The sequence below is a fragment of the Piliocolobus tephrosceles genome, chromosome 14 (assembly GCF_002776525.5).
Source record: "Piliocolobus tephrosceles isolate RC106 chromosome 14, ASM277652v3, whole genome shotgun sequence".
Classification (NCBI taxonomy): domain Eukaryota; kingdom Metazoa; phylum Chordata; class Mammalia; order Primates; family Cercopithecidae; genus Piliocolobus; species Piliocolobus tephrosceles.
This window is the reverse complement of record NC_045447.1, coordinates 98851213-98870462: the sequence shown is the minus strand read 5'-3', so window position 1 is coordinate 98870462 and position 19250 is coordinate 98851213. Positions and strand designations below refer to the sequence as shown.

General features: G+C 44.1%; 1 protein-coding gene across 3 annotated transcripts in view; it reads right to left on the bottom strand.

The window, feature by feature from the left end:
* Window positions 1–19250, bottom strand: part of NTRK2 (neurotrophic receptor tyrosine kinase 2) — a 366376-nt gene that overhangs the window by 19528 nt on the left and 327598 nt on the right. The gene's annotated exons all lie outside the window — the stretch shown is intronic.

The window sequence follows — 19250 nt, the reverse complement described above, 5'->3', positions numbered from 1 at the left end:
CTTCCTTCCTTCCTTCCTTCCTTCCTTCCTTCCTTCCTTCCTTCCTTCTTTCCTTTCTTCCTTCATCTCTCTCTCTTTGTCTTCCTCTCTCTTTCTCTTTTCCTTCCTTCCTTTCTCTCTCTCCCTCTCTTTCTTTCTTTTTCTTTCTTTCTCTCTCTCTGTCTCTCTTTCTCTTTCTCCTTAAATAGCACCACCATTACCACCAATCACTCCTGTTTTTGTTCAAGCTAAAACCCCAGAAGTCATCATTGATTCCTCATTTTCTCTTATCCCCATATCCAAGCCACCATCAGGTTCTTTCATTCCTACCTGCAGAACATATTCTGAATGCACCCCCTTCCCAGCATCTTCACTGTTGCCACCCAGGCCAACGTGCCACATTCTTTTGCTCAGATCCCTGCAGTAGCCTCCTAACAGGTATGTCTGCTTTCACTCTTGCTTCCTGTAATCCATTCCCCATATAGCAACTGGAGGATTCTTTTCAAAATGTAAATTGGATCTCATCACTCCCCTGCTTACAATTCATCAGCACCTTCCACTGTACTTGGAATAAAATCCAAACATTTTAGCAGGACCCCTCAGTTCCTATCTGATACAGGTGCAGCTCAGCTCCCTGTCCTCCCCATCTACATCTCTCCCTCTTGCCTACCACATGGGGCACAGTGAAGGCCACGTTGGCTCTCTTTCTCTTCCTTCTTTATGGCACTTAGAACTAGCTACAATTACTATTTGTATCATGTTCTTGTCTTTTCTGTGTCCCTCCACTAGAATAAGCTTTGATGGTTTTTTTGCTGCTATAGCTCTAGTACTCAGTATAGTGCTGAGCACACCGAAGTATAAACAGTTGTTGAAATGGATGAAGGAGTGAAATTTTCACCCCCCAATGAGCCACAGTCCCTTTAGGAAAACTCATCTCTGGAAGACCCACCATCACTGTAGTCCTTACCTTTCCCTTCCTTTCCATCTGTCATGCTCCCACCCTCCTGGACGGTACCAGACTCAGATCTGCCACTGGATTTCAACCAGGAGGTGTGTGCTCCTGGGATTCATAACTTGAGGCACTTTGACCTACAAGATAATCTTATAAAAGGGGGTTTTATAATACAGTCATGTGCCACATAATGTTTCAGTCCATGATGTACAGTCCATACAAGGGTGGTCCCATAAGATTATAATACCGTACTTTTACTGTACCTTTTCTGCACTTAGTAACGCAAATACTTCCCTTTGTGTTACAACTGCTGACAGTACTCAGCACAGTATAGTACAGTCCCATGCTACACAGGTCTGTAGCCTCGGAGCGAAAGGCCATGCCACACAGCTTAGGCATGCAGGAGGCTTTACCAGCTAGGTGTATGTAAGTGAGCTCTATCATGTTCACACAGTGGTGAAATCCTGTAACCACACATTTCTTGGAACATATCCCTGTCATTAAGCAACATATGACTCTATATACATCCTTATATTTGAGCAAATCACAGTATTTATCACATCATATAGCTGAGTCTCCTGTCTGTATATCCCACTGAAAATTTCTCAGAGAAGGGACTTTGTTTTGAGCTCTCTGGTATCTCCATGCCTGGGACAGAGTCTGGGCTGTGTTTGGACGAACGAGGCAAGATGGTGCACTTCCGGGTTCTTCATCCCCACCCCCAACTCTTCCCGCGCGCGTGAAAATGCAGCCGGCGCCCGGGAAGGTGCAGATCAACTGGGCATGCTCCAGGTGACGTCAATCCGAAGAGACCAAGATTTACCTGGTCGCACCTGCGGAACGCCCCTGACACGCCCATGCCCCACCTATTGCCCTCCCACTCCTAGAAAAGCCGCTCTCCGCCATTGAGCCATGCAGCCTTCTCACAGCCCGGCGGTCTTCTCACAGCCCCACTGCTGTCGGGATGTCGGGACTGTGGGAAGTCCGTCTGAGAGCCCCAGGGGGGGACTCTGCTGGCCTCCTTTGCCGGAGGCCGACAGACTTCTCCCCCACACCTTAGGTTACCAAAATAAACGTGCAGTTTTGCTGTTACACTTGCCTACCCGCTGGTTCTTTTGCACCCGCTCGGCTGGTCTTAGAAAAAACAAATCAGGCTGTAGTAGGTCCTCAATAAATATGTTGAATGAATTAGTACAAATGAACTAATACAAGTAATGAAGTTCTGTGATCTTACAGGTAAAACCATTTCCCTTGAACTGACCAAGGTGCCCCTTTAAAAGATTGCTTCTAAGTTTCAAATAAATGGTAAGCAAATGGATTGTTGAGATATAAGTCAGTTGTCAGAGGGAAAAAAGAAGAAAGAAAGAAGAAGGAAGGGAGAAAGGAGGAAGAAAAAAGAAAAGGAAAGTAAGAAAAAAGGAAGGAAGGAAGGAAAGAAGGAAAGAAGGAAGGAAAAAAGAGATGGAAAGGAAATGGAGAAAAAAGGAGGAAAAGGGAGGGAAAAATAAAAATAAAAGGGAAACTACTTCCTTCATACAAAGTAAATCCAGAACTACCAAGTTTAGCACTAAACTGGTGGAGTCTCCCATGTGGAGACTCCTGGGTGGGGTATGAGAAAACTGCGTTAAAATAGGCCTCTCCACCCTTTTTCTCCTCCCATTTGTTTTTGTCTCACTTTAATTATGCCTGCTTCCTCCATGCTGGCCTCCAGGAATGCACTGCATCCCTTTTTAATGATCTTGCAAATGACGTTTTTCATGTTTTGCCTTAGCACAGCTCAAGGTGAGCTGAAAGGCTTTGCTAAACTCTAAAGGAAAATCATAGGACAATAAATACTAAGGATACAACAAAAAGAGAAATATTGTGTTGCACAGAGTCCAGCCTTCTAGAAGGCTCTCTCAGGGCTGATTCACCAAGCTCACTCAGCTCCGTCCCCCAGCTGTTTCTCCAGCTCAGCAGGCCACCTGCTGGAGCCCCTCACCTTCTAGCCCAGTCTGACCTGGACTAATGTTGGGGGCACCATTTGCAGACAATCCTATCCACTCCCAGAAATGCATTCCTAGACATCTTGAGACCTTCATGGTCAAGACAGGGTGTGATTCTTCTCTGTTCCTTCTGTCCCTGTCCTACTTGTAGAATGACCACCCTCTTTGCCTCAGGGGTCAGACTTTATCTTTCCATATCCATGTAACCAAACTTGAATAAAATATAATACTGGAGCCATCGAATAACAAGAAGTATATATGCTGATGGCCAGTTCTTTACAGTGTGTATTTAGTAAACCTTTCAGAAGATGAGAGTGTTTATTTTTGAGGAATTTGTGAAAGGCTTTTATCCATTTGCTGAACACTTGAATGGTCACTTCATCACCTCTCTAAATTAAATCACTGAAGTTGCCCTATTACTTTAAAGTGGAAAAAGTTGTTACCCCTGGAGTGAAAAAATTAGGTTCAGCAGAAGAGGAACCCAAACCGAGCATTATAAAGTAAAATGCCACCAAGAGACACCAGCAGCACCTGGGAAGCTTCGTGCATCCACGCATGTGAGCTCACACCAGATGCAAATCTCGAGCCTTCACGGGCCAGGCGTTTCATGATCTTCACTAATGAAAACTCAGTCAGTTAGAACTGGCCTCATTCTGATAGTCATCCTCTTGGGGTCTTCAGAAATTGTCAACAGGCTTGCTTTGCATTTCTATCACCCAGGGCAGTAGGGGGTAAGATTGTGCTTAACTGGAGGGAAGCAGGCAAAGGTGTGGCTAAAAACCACCTTCCAAGTAATGAGGCAGTACTGCAAGGGGAATAGTACCTGACTACCAGTAACCAAGGGAAGGTCAAGAAGAGGCAGGGCTGAGTATTAGCAGGAAGATCTCCCATTTGCTGCAATCAGCTTTTCTGTCATGAATGGCCATCAGGTATTAACTGTTTAAATATTCAGATGAAGACAGCTGTGAAGTCCCCTTCCCTGCATACCTTTGATGTTCTATAATAGGATACTAGGGGGGCATTTTCAATTGTCCCCTCCCTGCCCTATTCAGAAATTCTGGCCTTCAGGTGAGGTAAAAAGCAGGCTGTGTATACTACCTGTTCTAGAGAAGGCTCTGTATCAGTCAGGGGCCAGCACAGCATCTTACAGCTGGATCCGACTTCTGCCCCAATTGTGGCATAGGCCCTATAACGGTCCACTACCTTAGATCATTCTCCTCTCTCAGTCTGTGTAGGGAAAGAACTGGGAGGAAGAGTGAGCAAGAGATATGGAGCCATTGGTCTTCTGATGGAACATTCCGGAAGACAGGTAATGAACTCCCATCCTTTCGCTCTCTTTCTGCTCCCCCATCCCCAACCAGAACCCAAACAAGGGGCTTCAACAGAATTCCTCATAAAGATTGGTGATGCTGTAGGAAGGGGTGCTGGGAGCTCACTGTGCATTTGAGCTTCTATTAAGACAACAGGCTTGTGTGTACTGCAAAGGGAGCGCAAAGGGACAGACAAAGATGGTGGAGCTGAGAGGGCCAGTGGCAGAGATTGCTTGCCCATCATCTGAAAGGGCAAAGACATGTGAGTTTCTCACGAATAAGGGGGCACTGTGCAAAGTGTCTACTTTTAGCCTTTTTGTCTGTACTCTGGCTGCCCAAGGGTGACCCATGGAGACACTCCAGAGAAATAGTGACAACAGAAAAGAGAATGACAACTGAGAAGTAACCAGATGTTTATTCTCCATCCTCAGTCCCTCCTCCAGGCCCTAACCAAACAGGAAGAACTAGCACCAGAAGAGGGAGAGGGGAGAATTCCAGGCTGTGACACCAGATGGAGAAGCTTTGAATCTGATGTAAGAATAAAGTTTTAAACTAGACTCAATTGTTTCATAACTAAAAGCGAACTGAAAGTCTTGGAATCTACCTGAGATGCCATTAAGTGGTGACCATACTGACCCCCAAAATGCTGTAATGTGTACCACTACACACCTATCACACCTATTAGAATGGCTAAAATCCAGAACACTGACAACACCAAATGTTGATGAGGATGTGGAGCAACAGGAACTCTCATTTATTACTGGTTGGAATGCAAAACAATACAGCCATTTTGGAAGACAATTTGGCACTGCCTCACAAAGCTAAACATTCTCTTACCATATGACCCAGTAGTCATGCTTCACGGTATTTACCCAAAAGGAATTGAAAACTTATGTCACACAGAAACCTGCACATGAATGTCTACACCCACTTTATTATTCATATTTACCAAAATTTGGAAGCAGTTAAGATGTCCTTCAGTAGGCGAATGGATAAACTGCAGTACATCTACACAATATAATATTATTTAGAACTAAAAAGATATGAGTTATTAAGCCATGAAAAGACATGGAGGAAATTTAAATGCCTATTATTAAGTAAAAAGAAGCCAATCTGAAAAGGCAACATAATGTCATATCGTTGGAATCAAGTACGATTCCAATTGCATGACACTCTGGAAAAGCCAGAATGATGGAGATAGTTAAAAAAGATCAGTGGCTTCCTGAGGCTAGGGGGTAGGAAATGATGAATAGGAGACACACAGGGGATTTTGAGGGCAGTGAAACTATTCGGTGTAATACTCCAATGCTGGATACATGTCATTATACATTTGTCAAAACCCATAGAAAGTACATCAAGAGCGAACCTTAATGTAAGCTACGGACTCTGGGTGATAATGTTGTGTCAGTGCAGGTTTACTGACTGTAACAAAAGCACCGCTCTGGTGCAGGATGCTAATAGTCAGGGAGGCTGTACATGTGCGGGGCAGGGGGTATATTTGAACTCCACTTTCTGCTCCACTTTGCTATAAACCTAAAATTGCTCTGAAATTGTTTTTAAGATATGCTGCAATGAGGACATGGGATGTGACTGTGACTGAGGCTCAGTGTCTCGGGTGCCTCTCTTAGAGTGCAAGACAGCCTCCACTCATGCCATTTAAAATTTCAGGAAGGGAGGTAGCCAGCCCTGTCCTCTCCTTGCTGTGCTTTCGCCATCATTTGCTGGGTTGTGGAGGCTGTTCTGTAGAAACCAAGAACCTGAGCAGAGAACATGAAAGTGTGGATTGGAGGAAACCTACAGGAAACAGTGGGGTGGAAGCTGGCATGGGGAGGTCCACCCACCCTTCCCCAGGGTGGGAGTCAGTGTGGCTGGAAGTCCACTCTCAATAGAAAGCTGTGCTGGGCAGAAGTCTTGGAAATGGACACACAAGGAGGGCTCAGGAAAGCGAATTCAGGGCAGGACCATTCTCACCAAGATGAAATTCAGTTTTACCATGAAATACATACATACTATTTTCTTCCATATAGGACTTTTTAAATCTTATTTTAAAAACTCAGACTTTTTCTAGTTTTAATTTTGAGAACTCAAGAGCTAAACTTGCCAAAGAGGATTACAAGGCGGTTGAGTGTATCAGTATAGCAATAGTGCTGAGCTAAAATACATTCAAATGAGCAAGAATTAAATATTAGTGTGAAATATCTTTAATTATAATAATTTGTGCCTTAGTGGCCCAATATGCTGGTAGTACCATAGCTAAAGATATTAGAATACAATTTTCATCACAAGAGTTCTCTTTTAAAGACTCTTAACAGACAATACAAAAAGAGAGAGGCTTTATAACTTACTGATGGGAAGGCGTCACAATCGAGGACTCTGAGCATCTTATGCATGTTATCACAAGCTTCAAAGGGCTCAGGCAATCGTAAAAGAGAAAACTCTAATTCAGGGCCACCAAAAGTATGTTCAGTGGGAGAGGGGTAAAAAAGACATTAAAATGGACTTAATGAGCTGGCTTGGTGTTTAACCTCATCCTCCTATACATATACGTAAGTGACATAAGTGACTGGGTTCTCTTACGCAGGCCAAGGAGAGGGGCTCCAGGAGGCACTAAAGAGTGTGCAAAAGATGGACCAAGAACCTCAAGGTCAGAAGTCAACAGAGAAGAGCCTCTTTAGCTGAGAGAAAACAAGGCTGCATGGGGGATTCCAAAGAAGAGGCTGACAACCTCAACTGCAGAGAAGAGTCCATTTGGGATGAATTTTCACACATTGGTACTTCACTAGAATGACATCATCTGAGCCTGGACTGCAGAACTGTGTCATGGGTGACACTGTATCATGTGTAAATGAGGTCCTTCCAGTATCAACTTTCTTCTCTTTCCTTAACGGAATCAAATCATAAGACATGAGAATGTTGGCAGGTGGGAGAGTTTCTCCGTGAAGCAGAGCCAGAGGCCAAGGTGTATCTGCTACTAGTTTCCCAAAGAGTGCGATGCAAGAGTGAGGGATAAGGAGAGTGAGGCAAGGGAGGATTCCACTGGCTGATAAGCAGCACATGTCTGCACCCCTGTTTCCACATGGCCATGGAGGCAAAGCATGCATACAGTCGTTGTAAAGCCACCTAAGGACAAGGTGTCTATCAGCTCCTAAGGTGCTGTTGATTTCATAGTGTAGGATTTATAGAGAAGAGCTGGTAGCCAGACAGGTAGGTGTAGGGCTGGGCAGGAGCTGGGATTTAGACCTGGGCAGGTGCAGCTAGTGGTAGGGGACTGGCCCGGGGCAAAGCTGGTCTCTGAGACTGAAAACCATCTCCATTCCAGGTTGGTGGTCAAGAAGAAGCTAAGTGCCCCTTGAAGTGGGGCAAGAGCTAGAGCAGGAGCTACTGCACCAACCACTGTTTGGTATCCATGTGACTGACTGCTTGCTTGGGCCTGGGAAACACTGGGTTCTAAGGAAAGTCTGTGTGATGGGAAGAATGGGGGATCATTTATTTACAGGCTTTTGCCTTGCACTGCTTAAAGATCCCAACACGGGTGTTGACTTCCCTATACTTCCAAGCTGAGCATGTTCAGGCTTCAGAGGAGTCCATCTGAGCTTCGTATCTCAGCATCAACAGGGAGGCACCAAGCCATAAGGTGAGAGGTATTTAAGGCAGGCAAGATGCTGTGCAGTCAGATGGGACCCCACAGAGAGCCGGTTATCACAGCAGGGGCTGGAGCATAGCAAAATGACCAATGGTCTCAAAGTCAGGCAGAGCCAAGAGACTCTGGGCAGTGGGGGAGAGGCGGCATCTGCTACAAGGAGGGGGTTAAGCCACAGGGCTCCATATCTCTTCCTTCTGCCATTCCACCATAGCTGAACACCCCTGGCCCCACGCAGGTTTTCCCAGACCCAGCATTACTTAAGCAGCTGCAGCTTAGCCCACTTCCTTTCCAAATTTGCTCAGCTGTGTACATCTTCAGCCTCCATGGCAGGCTGACTTGGTGCCTTCTGCTGACTACTCAGCTCCCGCTTTATGCCTGAAATCATTGTTTTTGTTCACTTGCCCCACGGGAGCTGACTCCTGAGTACCCCTAGCTCACAGCTCAACACTCATAGCTCTGGAATTCCTCCAAATAGTCCCTTTTCTGGTCCAGGGATGTGACTAGCTCTCCATTCTGTTATCGCATCAGTAACCTTACTAGTCCTCTAGACTTCCTAAGATACCTGGGTTTGAGGGTCTAAACATAAGCTCAGAGCCTGGGTGTCTGTCCTCAGGGACAGATTCCTTAAAGCCAATTCATCTGTGCATAAGACTCCTCATTTCTGGGCCCATCCACTTCAAGGGGCACTTAGCTTCTTCTTGACCCCCATCCTGGAATGGAGATGGTTTTCAGTCTCAGAGATCAGCTTTGCCCCTGGGCCAGTCCCCTACCACTAGCCACACCTGACGGGGTCTAAATCCCAGCTCCTGCCCAACCCTATACCTACCTGTCTGGCTATCAGCTCTTCTCTATAAATCCTACCCTATGAAATCAACAGTAACTCAGGAGCTGATAGACACCAGCTTTACAAGGACTGTAAAAGGTATGCATGCTTTGCCTCCATGGCCAGGTGGAAACAGGGGTGCAGATACATGCTGCGTATCACCCAGTTGAATGTGAACAAAGCCCCAGGTGACTCTGCACAGGGGCCACACTGCACTCGCTAGCCTTAAAACAGCCACAGAAAGGAAGGAGGTTAGTTATTGGAGGCACTAGAAAATCTAGCTAAGCCTGCTTGCAGGGCTCCTGCCATGACATTTGGCACATACCTGAAGTAGCGGCAAGCTGTAGCCTGTGTCTCTCTCTCTACCTCTTTCTATATCTCTTCTCTATTCTTTCTTTTCATCTCCTCTCTATATAACATTATGATATAGATGGCAGGCTTGGCACTTAAAGACCTTCCCAATGCCAGCAGCTTCTTGGTTGCAGACCTAGAATAGAGCACTCACTCTGATTCTCAATGCAGGGACTCACTACCCCAGCAACCGCACCGTTGGTATCTCCTGGAACCAACTCATGTCCTCTCCCAAGATTCACACAGTGTGGGCAGCTCCAAGGCCCCGACAAAGAGCCTTTCTCCTCCACGTGGGTGATGTCAGGAGACAGTGATAGAAGGAAGTAGCTCCACTTTAAGTCCACAAAGCTGAGCCTTAAGTAACTTGCCACTGGCATCTGTGCTCTGCCCATAGCACAGATAGAATTGCTACCTCACCCTAGTTCTTCCCTCTGATGAAATGCCTTAAAGTTTCCTTTTGTAAACTTGGCTGAGTAAGAACCAATAATGGAGGTCACTGCCAAGTCTTATCACAGCAACGTCTTTCATGTTGCACTAATAAATTTCAGAGTGCTTAATCACTCACATTAATGGGAAGGGGGTTACATCTTTAGAGAGGCTTTTTCCCGAGGTTAATATTTCATGCTAAATCTATTCACTCTTTTGACATTTTTATGACCTGTGTACAGCAGCCTCATATGTTTACAATAATGTTCCAATTGAAAGAGTATGATGATCACTTCACAATATAAAAAGTACTCTTTGTTAAGTCAATTTTAAGCATCTTGTTACACTTAAGACTTGCGGCCAATCAGATATTTTCCTTTTAGAGATCTGTTTCCTTTATTTTCCCAGGATTGCAATATTTGGAAAGGCTAGAGACTGTTGACTTAGCTGAGGTTCTCAAGAATCCATATGTTTCCTGTCCTCTATTAATGGTTAATTACCTTTAGACAAGTGAATGCGATCTATTGAATTAAAAACTTTAAGCATCTGGAAGCATCTGGAATTGTTACCCTAAATTTGGACCTGACCTCGAGTTTCTGTTTAGTTGTTTAGATAAAGGTGGTATGTCCTAGTACTAGAAACACAACCAACACATGTTCCATGCCATTTGCTAGTTCTTTATATATGTCGTACATTCAGTGCTCGCAAAAACCCAGCAAGCTAGGCATTCTGATGTTCAATTCTCAGGCACAGTAACTAGGGCCCAGAAAGGATAAATGACTTGCCCAAGTGTGTGGCAGAACCAGCAGCACAGCCTCTCAACCCCCTGGCCAGAATCAACTCCAATATGCAGAAATTATCACTCTGTTTTGGATTCAAGTGACAGAAGTCATATGTGTTATTCATTTGGGCAACGAGGATTCTGCAGGCTCTCACTGGGCAGAGTGAGACTTGCATTCCACTCCATGCCAAAAAACAAACAAACAAACAAACAAACAAACAAACAAACAAAACCACCAAGGGATAAAACTGTTTTTTTTCCCTTAAATTCTACCAACATTATAACTGTTCTGGAAAAAAAAAAAAAAGCAAAACAGTATGTAGTTACTCTTGGAAGTGTGGTCCTCTACAGTGTGACACCTTCTGAAGTCAACGGGACTTTCTACAGTACATGCTGGCAGTAGACCTGGGACTGGATATGTCTCAGTAGGAATCTAGGAACTGCATTTCTCTTAGGGAAGGCCCTTGCAGAAGGGGAGAACATTTACTTTTCCCAAGGGTATTCTGTTTCTAAGGACTTACATGGAATTTTTAGTTCTTTTTGCTATTTTTAAAATGGTCTAAGGGTTACCTCTAAGTCCTGACCACAATATTCCCTCTTCTCAGGAAAAAGAATGCTCCCTCTTCAGCTGGAGCATGTTTTATGCATTGCAATGGGGCACTCTGCAGATCCATCCTTTCTGCACATTAGTGACTTGTCTGGGTCTAATTTAGGCCACAACACACATTGGGCAGGAACTCTTTAATTCTATGTTCTCTTCAATGTTCAGCAGATTTTGTTCACTCAACAAATGTTAAATGCCAGTAATAACTAACACCTTCTCTCTCTAAATAAAGCACTATTTTGAGACAGCAAATACATGACCATTCTGATTTCATCTTTTATTTAGAGAACGGGGGGAGGGGGGGTGGGGAAACCACACACAAAGATTCTGTCAGCAATGCTTGAATTTCAAAGTCTAAAACTGGGTCATGGTGACAGGATGGAGGGTATGAGATGCTAAGGAGTCCAGAGGCTCTGCAGTGATCTGGGAGTGGTAACAATAGAGAGTGTCTTCTGCGAGTCTTCAGGAAGGGGACAAGGTGGGAGAGCAGAAAGGGCACTAGATGGGGAATCTGCCACCAAGCCATCCTCTGGGGTCAGCCACTACTGTTACCTGCGCTCCATGCAGCTTGTACTTTTCTTTTCATGGGATTCAGGGATCAAATTAGATGATATCAGGAAGCAGTCTGTTCATTCACTTAAATCATTCATATATTGAATATGTTTATCCGGTGCCTGCTTTGCATTGGATATGGGGAATACGATGGTGAGCATGGCCCTCAACCTCATATAACTTAGAATAGGGGAGATACTAATTAAATAATCTCAACATAGCTATAAAATTACACATGTAATAAATGCTGTAGAAGACAGTGTGTTTAGAATTAGAAGAGATACTCAAAATACTTAATAGGCACCGACTAATCAGAACCTACATAGCTCTTGGTGGGTGAAAGGCTCCATGTTGTGCTTGGAAGTAACTCTTTAATGGCTGAAGGATGTGGATTCAGGGTGGTGGTTACCTAAAAACTTGTATAAAAATACTCCAATTTTTGCAACCAGTGTTCTGGCTAAATATTAGTTTGCACAAAGGCTTAAAATGGAAGAATGTTCTTTGGGCTGGAAGGCTGATAAAAGGTTTCTTGTGGGGGTAACATTCAATCAAGACCTGAAGAATAAGTAAGAATTCACTAGGTGAAGGGAGGAGAAGTCATCTAGAGGTAGAGAGTGCAGCATGCGCAAAGGTCCTGTGACAGGAGAGGTGAAAATGTGCTTGAGGAGCTTGAAGAAGTCCAGTATAGCTAGAGAACTGTAAACAACGGGAGAGTCACAAGGGATGAAGCTGAGGGGTCATATGTGAACCAGGACATGCAGAATTTTGCAGGCCAGAGAAAGGATTTCACTTTTTTCCCTAAAAGCAATGAGAATACATAGAATATTTTACGCTGAAAATGGCATGGCCAGATTTGCACTCTACAAAGGAAACTCTGGCTGCTGTGCAGAGTAGGGATTGCAGTGGGAGTAGTGGCCAGGCTGACACTGCCGCCCAGAAAGTTCGATGGCTCGGAGTAGGATGCAGGTAGCAAGAGTACAGAGAGAATAGAGTTTCTTACAGAACTTGGCAGGTGATGGTCATTCACTGAGATAGGAAACACTTGAGTAGGCTAGGGCATTCTGGTGATGGGAGCTAGGAAAGAGGTTATTGGGAGAGGAGCTGCCTGTGTTGAGATAAAGGGAACTCTGCAGTCTCCAGAGTGAAACCTGAGCAAGTGAGAATGACTGGACCAGAGGTGTGCATTTGTGAGTCATCTTTGCAGTGATCACTGATGCCTGGAGAATGGAGGAAATGGCTTTGGGAAGAGGAGTGAGACTGGGAAAGGGCCTTGAGAAATTCCAGCAGTTAGTGGCTGAGCCTTTCCCTGTGAAGGAGACTAAGAAGTGCCTATAATGGGCAAGGGCCAACAAGGTGGTGTGGTATCAAGGGATCCAAGAAAAGAACATTTAAAGAAACAGGGAGTGGATACCAATTGTCAAATAAGATGAGGACTGGAAATGCCTACTGGCTTGATTTCTAGAGAGGTTTCACTAAGGGTTTAGTAAGAATCGTTATATGTATGTGTGTGTGTGTGTGTGTGTACTTTTTTTTTCCTTTACTCTTTACTTTGAGCTAATAACAGACTCACAGTAGTTGCCAGTAGAGTCCACAGAGGTCCTCTGTTCTCACCACCCAGCTTCCCTCAATGGTAACATATGTAAGCATAGTGATAGCGCATCACATCTGCATAAATGGAGCACAGGAAATTGACATTGGACCCTTGCAATTAACTTGACTACAGACTTTAATCAGATTACAGTAAGCATAACTTTGATGCAGCAATGAGGCAGAAGTTAAATCAGAGTGGGCTGGGCAGGGAGTGGAAAGAGACAGGCAGTGTAGATGGTAAATATTTATTAGGTTCTGCTCTTTGCCAGGCTCGGTGCCAGACACTGGGCACAGTGTGGAATCCCGGAGGAAACCTTCAAATCCACAAAATCTGGACAAATAATTCAGTGAAAAAGAAACAGAGGATAATAATTTACCTCCAGCAGTGAGCACTGGTATCAGAGGCAACAAGAGGGCTGGGGACCAGGAACTCTCTAGTGCAGTAGCCCCCGAGAGCATCCAACCTCTGGCAGTGGCAGGAGAAAATATGCTCAGATAGAGGCAGACTCACCAACACTCTCCCTTCAAGACAGATCATTTGTTGTTCTGGGGAGAACAGATTCCATTGGGCCGTGTAAGTAGTCACACCTTCCTATGAAAGTGTGGCCACTTTCTTCTGTTCCATATCATTGAAGTCGGCTACCCCCAGCCAACTTGATACCCCCGGGTATCAAGCAGCCACCGATATCCTGGGACACATTTTATATTCGTCCCTCACTTCAACTGGTGGATGAACAACCATCCACCAACTAGAAAAATAATGAAATATATGAGACCTTGAAGGGTAGATTTTACCACTAGTCCACATTCCAGCACCTCCTTCACTGGGGTCTTTCCATGAAGCTCTGTTTTCAAAATGGAGGGAGGCAAAAGAGAGGAGGTCAGAGGAGGAGGAGGAGGCGGTGGTTGGGGGGTGGCAGCAGGACTTGGCTGCTCCCTGGATTGGGGCCATGGAAGGCCTCCTCCAGACAGGTGTCTTCAGACAGGTGCACGGCTGGGAGGTCTCCCCTCCCTTTGCTTCATTGCATCTTGACGGGCAGGGATCTAAAGAGCCCTCGCTGTTCCTCATGTGAGAGGAGCTGCAAGGGGGTACTGGCCCTGCATACTAATTGGCCGACTTTAATGACTTTTCTTCCCCTCCCTCCTACCGCCACAATCCCTTCTTCTGAAATCACCAGCTCGGCTCCAGGCGGAGGAGGCTTGCTACCATGGCAACTGAGCCTTCCAAAGCTGGGAAAACTCACCATAGGGATGTGGGGAGAAAAATTCCACTGGTGAATTTCCAAAGAAGAAGGGCTCAAAGGGAAGGGAGAGGGAGAAAAATGGTTTGGGGGATGATGTGGTTGGAGATGGGGAGCTTCCCTGGTTGAGAACCGACCAGGGGATGCACCCTACAAATGTACCACTGGACAGATAAACTCGCATAGATAATGCCTGGGTGAGAGGATTCGGGGCCTGGCACTGAGAGACTTCATCTGCATAACTAATATTCATATCGCCTCATCCACGGGGTGCCCAGCACAGAAATACGGAGGGCAGCAATGTGTCCGCAATGTCCTTGTCTCATTAATAAGATGCTACCTATGTACTCAGCAAAATGTATTAGAGATGGAATGTGCTCTGATCAAAACGTGAATTTTGCCACTGAGGGCAAAAACGAATTACCATTTTTGCTCTGCTGGAAAATCATATTTGAAACACAATTATCCCTCCTTTGAAAAAGAGAGGAAACATATCAATATAAGGTGTGAGCCTCCCTAATAAATCGCTTCAGGGGAGGGATGAATCCATCCAGGTATGTTTGCTGGCCAATTTGCTTGGAGGCAGCCTGCTCCTACCCAATGTGACCTAAGACTTTTGATGTTGCTACGGGGAAAGATGCCGGGCCAACAGCATTCGGAGCCTTTGTATCCTCTTCAATAATTTTGAGAGGACAAAAATGCAATAGACAGTGAGGGGTGGGGGTGATCCTCTGTAATTGTGGGGTGCCCCTCAGCATTGTCCTTTCTGAAACACTTCCATTCATTCCCCTCTGTTCTTTAAGCCTCCCCTTCAGGTCTCTTTTCTTTCCGTTGCTAAAGCAGGGCAGTGCTTCTTGCGTCATGTGCCCATGGCATCATTTCTGAAACACCCCAGTGTTCAGGAGCTGGCGCACGTAATGTCAAAGGGGTGTTTAGTTCTCAAAACCAAAGCAAACACACACACAAATGTTCTCTTTGGAACCAACGTGGGAGAGTTTCTAAAGGCTGACCACAATGTTTCTGACAGTTTCCTTCACTCAAAGGAATGGGCAAATTCCACCATGCCTTTATCTGTGCCTGACAACACAGAAACAAGCCAGGGCTAGAAGCTCACTTAACATCCAAGTCAGGAAACCCTCAGAGCAAAAGAGTGCCTGGGTTTGGAGAACGAATACAAAACCATACAAAATGGGAGGCAATTGGTTTTCAGATGGAGCAATCAGCGCAGAGAAAAGCCTTATTTGTCCGTATTAAGTAAGATACACAACAATGTCACATTCACCTTTTTTCCTCTGATGTCATTTTCGACACAAAGACTCTGTGACATGCTTGACTCCCAAGTCCTGGCTCTCAACGTGACATTTGACAAATCTTTCATTCATTTCATTTCAACAAATATTTATTGAATAAACTCTGCTAGATGCCCGGGATACAAAGATGAATATCTGCCTGGCCTTCTTTGAGAGGTTATTGGAGATAATAGCAAGCTCCTACATTTCTAGGCTCCTTCCAGTTTCCAAAGCATTTCATCTAATTTAATCCTCAGGACCAGCCTGGCAGTGCATAGATAATGTCCATGCTGCCTGAGCAAGGAATGAAAGGCAGAAAACCCTCAGCAAAAGGTGCCACCAATGTTGGGATATCGTACTTATTATTACTAACTCACTTTACACCTAGGAACTTCATGTACTGAAATTGTATGTACTTTAGGTACAAGGTACTAGACTGCCTGAGTTTGAAAAACCTCTCAGGAGATTAAATATATTTGCCTTCAAAGACGTTTTTTGAAAGTGAGGACACTTTATCCAGAAAGAAAAGTGGTTTTACTTTTAAAGAAGACTACAAAAAAAGACATTTTCAAAGCAATGGCTTGATGAGGTAGAAAAAACACTGGACAAGGAATCGGAAGGCTTATAGCCTGGTTCTGCTCTGTGGCTTTTGGAAAATGAGAAAATTGAGCCAGATTACTCTACACTGCAGGTCAAAAACCCTGCATGACTTTCACAGTGGGTCTGAAATTATGTATGTTGTTCAGCAGTTCTTGAAAAAAGTGAGATCAATTGCAGTTTCAGAAATTATGCAATTGGTTATGACATATATGTAGTCATTTAACTGCCAACACTGGGGTAATGTCAAGAAATGAATGGCATTTTCAATGGCTTATTATTTTGAGGTATCCTCTCACATGTATTATGGGACTAGATAAGGATGGAAGTATAATACCTGGAAAAAAATAGACATTCCATAAATATCTGGTTAACAAATATATAAATATATGGGAGAATAAATGAAGAACAGATGATTTTAAGGAGCAAAGAACAGAATTTTGAAGTGGTGACAACTGAGAATATAAAGAGAGAATTTTCTGAGAAGAGTAGTGAAGTATTTAGTGCCTCAAACAAAAGCTATGCAACCAAGAAACAAAATAGTGGTTTGTGGGGTGGGGTGGCGTAGGCTGTGCAGGTCCAGTGGTAAAAGTTTGAATTGTACTACTTTAGTCCTGCAAGTCTTTTCTTGAGGTTTGGTGATTTGCTGCTCAGTAGCTGAGGAGCTTTGGCTGAGTAACCTGTATTCTCTGATTTGGGATATTTGCATTTGGAAGATGAGGTTGTTTCTCTTCCAGCTCCAAGGGTAGCATAATTTTGTGCAGATCCAACTACCAGATTTAAAGCCAGAGTCCCAGCTTGTGTCAAAAATATCTGTCACCTTATGCCATTTGATGCAGTCAGATAAGCCACTCCTGGTAGCCTGGGCTCCTCGGTATTTTGGCCTATGGGTTGGCACAGTGACAGTGCCTCCAAGGCCAACCTGCCTGTTGTGCAGTTGCCCAGCAGTGCTGGCTGACTTTGTAGGCTGCCTGCCTACCAAGGTCCTTCCTGTAGCACAGGCAAGTGGCCTGGCATCACCTGTCATTACTTGATCTGAGTAAAATGGTTTTACCCTCATGATAACCCAGGTTCCCCATTCAAAGAGCTCAGGCTGATTAGGTCTTCATGTTGGCCCTATAAGTGTGCACACAGCTGTAGAGCTGATTTTCCTTGCTGCATCAGGGCCCCATCACAAAGTTTTCTATGATTCTCTAATGCAGTGGTTCTCAAACACGATGGGAGAACGGTCTCATTCTTCGGGAAGATGTGAATGAGTGTATGAATGAGTGTGTGAGTGAGTGTGTGTGTGTGTGAACGAGATGAAACTTATAGATTAAGTTCTCAGGGTGATCCTGATTCACACTCTCTGATCTCCCACCCCTTAACAACCCTGGGTTTACATGAGATCACCTTAATTCCACAGACAGACATTCAAGGACTTCACACCTTCCAGAGTCCTCTCTCACCAAGTAATTCCTTGCTCTCTCTCTCCCTCCAGCCATGGTGGCCTATCTATGGCCCTCCCCTGCCTCTGACGGTGTGGCTGCATTTTCTGGTGAAATGTACTCACATCTCTTCTAGATCTCACCAGCTCCAAATATCCTTCAAGATGTAGCTCAAGCTTCTTTGTGGCACTCTACTGACACTACCAACTCACAAGGGCATCCAGCATTTAAACCAGATTAAAAGTGCTCCTAGGCCGGGCACGGTGGCTCACGCCTGTAATCCCAGCACTTTGGGAGGCCGAGGCGGGCAGATCACGAGGTCAGGAGATTGAGATCATCCTGGCTAACACAGTGAAACCCCGTTTCTACTAAAAATACAAAACATTAGCCAGGCCTGGTGGCAGGGGCCTGTAGTCCCAGCTACTCGAGAGGCTGAGGCAGGAGAATGGCGTGAACCTGGGAGGAGGAGCTTGCAGTGAGCCGAGATGGCACCACTGCACTCCAGCTTGGGCGACAGAGCGAGACTCCGTCTCAATAAAAAAACAAAAACAAAAACAAAAAGTGCTCCTAGAGTGGAACTATATCTATTGGCGCAAATCTGTGTCCCCTGCAGAGCCCCATGGGGACTAAATAAGCACTTGATGATTGATGGGTAATAAATACAACAGTAAAGATTTTAAGGAAGTAACTACAGTATTTAAGGAGTTGAATAAGAAATTTACAACATTGAAAAATAGGCAAATATATATATATCACTAATTAATAATATTAGTTAACATCATTAATTACATGTAGGGCAACATTATAAGGAAAATACAATAAACGTTCAGAAGTTCTACCATTAAAATTCTTTTGGTGAAAATAAGTTAGAAGTGTATTTTCTGCATCCTAAGTATAATTTAGTGGAAGTAAGTAAAACAATCAAGAAAATACTATTTAAAAAGAAAATTGAAAGCAGTAAATTTTCCTCATGTGTACCATTCCTTAGTTAATGCTTCTGCTAAGAAAAATAACTTTTAAGTTGTTCAACTTGGTGTCACTGATTTTTCATTCTTAATGCTTCACTACCCTTTGATTTCTCAAAAATGAATCACCAAGCTTTAAATTTTTTGTAAAGTTAGGAGGGAAATACAAAGAAAAGGAAAAGTAAGAGAAGAAGTTTTAAGTAATAGAGGGAAGAAAATATTTATTCTCTGATTTTCTCAAGGACTAGTGATCCCCTTTGTGCATGCACTAAAGAATACTATTTGCAATTTTCTGACTTAAGAAATGGAGATGTGTTCCTTATCCTTTTATTTTTATAAAACTGTATCAAAATCTATGAACATGAGTTATTCAAATGTATTCACTAGATCACTTCTTCATTCAGCAAACCAATTCCTGACCAGAAATTAATGAGGGACAGCTAGTGGTGCTCAATTAATATAAAACTTCAAGAATGTTCTTTCAGGGTGGTATTAGGTTACAAGGCTGAACTTCTTAACAAATTATTTTCACCCTGACATGTGAAATTGGGTCAACTTGGGTCTTAAATGCTTGTTTTTTCAAATCAAAAGGTATCAAATATATGATCCCATTTACAGGAGAAGGTGTGATTTTCTACCCTCCCTCAGCTTCATCAGAAATAGCCCCAGCTAATGAACTTCATATTTCCTCTGTGAAATCACCTATGTTTCAAAACCCAATTAGAAGACCATCTG